Raw genomic sequence first — 3,164 nt, 5'->3', positions numbered from 1 at the left:
CAAAACCTGAATCATGTCTTGCAAAATAGTTCAATCAGCCTTAAATGTTTCCTACAGAAACAGTGTTCTTTCAGGGAGCTCCAGGTCATGGTTATGCTGAACACATCTAGATCTCACATGGTTTACTTCTTTTCCAGTGCCTTGTGAACAAATGCCAGCCCTGGAGGCAAGCAAAAAGGCTTCACTATGGAGAGAAAATGAACAATGTGTATTATATGGCAAATAATTAAAAAAAAAAAAAACTGAAGATGTGTGTTGTATTTAAGGCTATAACTTAGGAGGGTTGGCTGTAATTTCTGAGACTACACCTGCCTGTAAATTTTATTGGACCAACTGCTCTCTAAGTCATTTAACTCTGGTTTAATAGTGAATGTGTGGACACTGAGTGAAGGACAGGTGAAGGTTTCTCAAAGGACCTTATTATGGATTGGTTTATAAGGAAAACTTCCCTTTTTATTGTCCTAGATTCTCTTCTAATTCATTTGCCCTACATAATCGACTTTACAGTTATCTTCAATGCCTGTTAATATTACCTCTTTTCAAAAAAATACTGGTATGTCTTCAGTGTTCTCATTTGTGATTGTGCATATTGTGCTGAGAAGTACCTTTCCCTTATGATTACTTTCTCCTGTGAGAAATGAATATATTTAGGGTGTATAACACAAGTACAAGACACTAAATGTATGTTTCTATGAATCTATTCATTCTACTTTTTAACTTTCTTAAAAGCCATATAAATATATGAGCTCACTGGATCTTCTTGCCTTCTCTTTTCTTGAAGATGGGTCTAATATGATATCCTGTGACCACATCAGAAGCATCTGAAAAAGATCACTCACCTATGTTAGAAGCAGTTTTTGCTCTCTTTTCATCCTGGGCAAAATCCATAGTGATATCCACCAGCACAAGATGCCTGCTAGTACTTACATTATTATTGATGGTTTTAATATACATATATTAAAAGGTACTTCTCAGCACAATATGCACAATGAGAAAAATGATGGAAGTGAAGATTCTGATACAGCAGCTCTGGCTGAGGTGTGGTGTTTGAGCATGTATAGAGTTCAGTAGTAACAGTACACCAAAGGCTATGGGTTTAAGCAGCCAAGGGCTAGAACAGTAAAAGAATTATTCATAGACAAAATGGAATTACAAGCAGTTTAACAAAACTCAGCAAGTACATCAGTAACAAAACTGAATATTTAAAATACAGTAGACATCACCCTGAGACTTTCTTCTTCTCTTGCTCTGTTTTTTCTCAGACAGGTATTTATGTATTTGGTATATTCCCAAAGCGGTCTCTGAACTCATGACGTCTGTGACTTGATCTGCTGTGTCCCAGAATTTTAATCTGTGGTGCTACTTAGTAGTTTCTCCTAGTTTTAAATTTTCTACATTGTGTGCCAGGTGCAGTGGCACACACCTGCAATCCCAGCACACCGGGAGGCAGAGGCAGGAGGATCTCTGTGAGTTTGAGGCCAACCTGTTCTACAAAGCAAGACCAGGACAGCCAAGGCTACACTGAGAATCCCTGTCTCAAAAAAAAAAAGGGAGGGAGGGAGGAAGGAAGGAAGGAAGGAAGGAAGGAAGGAAGGAAGGAAGGAAAGAAAGAAAGAAAGAAAGAAAGAAAGAAAGAAAGAAAGAAAGAAAGAAAGAAAGAAAAGAAAAGAAAAAAGAAAGCTGGCTCATGCCTTTAATCCCAGCACTCAGAGAAGCAGAGGCAAGTGGTCTACAAAGTGAGTCCAGGACGGCATGGCTACACAGAGAAACCCTATCTCGAAAAAAATAAAAGATCTATATTGTAGTCTTTGTTTATCATATTACATAAAACTCACAAACAATTATAAAAGTAGTAATGTTACTTTTCCTTTCTATGATTAAATAACAAAAAAATTATTTTGTAATAATTGTTACAGGTGTAATTTTCATACTCTTCATATCTGTTTCAATATGTTTTCTCATCTCCTCAATTTTTTTTTTCAGTTTAAAATGTCCAAAATGCTGTCATCTAGGCTTCTGAATACATACTACATACTAGTTACTCACAGTTACCATTCTGGGCCACAGGGACATAAGCTTCTTCCTATCTGTCTGTAGAGTGCATCCACTGACCAGCATTACTTAAGGACTTCTCTTTCTGAAGGCAGTGGCTGATGTCAGAAGGTATTTATATCTTCCAATTTTCTGGCGTGTTCTTCAGGATGTAAATAATGGGACAGATATCTAATTTCTGTATTATTCCAGGCCTAAAAGGAACTGACTTGTGACTTGCCTTCCGCAGGGAGCTAATGGAAAGGAAAGACCTTGTAGTTTTTTATGGTCAACGTCAACGAAAGAGACTACAACATGATAGACATGTCCGTATAATACATTTGAGAGTCTTAGACATTTCAGCCTAGAACAGTCACTGTCATTCTCAAAGCCTCCAATCAAGCAGCAGTATAACATATATAAACATGAAACACGGGCAAGACAATGAAAAGCAAAACCAAAACACACAAAACCCAGAATACTCCAAAGGTGCCCTGAACACCCTACCTCTGTTAACATTAATGACTGAAGAATCCAGACAACAAAAGGGTAAGATGATAACTGCATGTGTAATCAAGAACGTTGAAATCAATAAAGCAATGGAAAGGGTAAGGACGGAGCTGGAAATGCCATATTAAATGGGGGAAAATATTTCATTACCAGATATGGTCCTGCAGAAAGAAGCCTTAGCAAAGATGAAGACTGCCAGAGGTAAAAAAAAAAAAAAAAAAACCTCCCCCTCCTCCCCGGCAATGGACAAAGAGACACCTTGTTGATGGTATTGTTCTTATATCAGTCAGGGGCAGAGCAGATGGCAGTCTTTTGTTTATCCTAGCTTTATGCCTGTCTTGGTGGCTAAAGTTGTCTTCACTGTGCATAATTGGCCCTCACTGGATAAGGAGGTCTGGAGAGCTGGCCCCACCTTTAACCCATGGCAGCACTTGAAAGAGCTCACTCAGGCAGCACAGCAGAGCTGGCCCAGGTAGCAGGGGTGTGGGTGAGCTGGCCCAGTGGCATGGATGTGGGAGAGCTGACCCTGCCACTCATCTGCTGTCTGCCATAGGGTGGCACAGGCGCAGATGTCATGCCAATCCCTGCCCCTTGACACCTCCAGCAGTCAGGAAAGTGCAGGC

The 3,164-nt window shown here is 39.6% G+C and overlaps 1 non-coding gene across 1 annotated transcript; it reads left to right on the top strand.

Moving 5' to 3' along the window:
• Positions 1–2,773: 2,773 nt before the first annotated feature.
• On the top strand, positions 2,774–2,913 carry LOC129676302 (small nucleolar RNA SNORA48). The gene has a single exon (XR_008720062.1). It is a non-coding gene; the product is annotated as a small nucleolar RNA SNORA48 (small nucleolar RNA).
• The last annotated feature ends 251 nt before the right edge of the window (positions 2,914–3,164 follow it).

The sequence above is a fragment of the Psammomys obesus genome, unplaced genomic scaffold (genome assembly GCF_907164565.1).
Source record: "Psammomys obesus unplaced genomic scaffold, mPsaObe1.curated_primary_1811, whole genome shotgun sequence".
Lineage (NCBI taxonomy): Eukaryota > Metazoa > Chordata > Mammalia > Rodentia > Muridae > Psammomys > Psammomys obesus.
The sequence above is the reverse complement of the archived record's forward strand: the minus strand, read 5'-3'. Positions and strand labels throughout refer to the sequence as shown.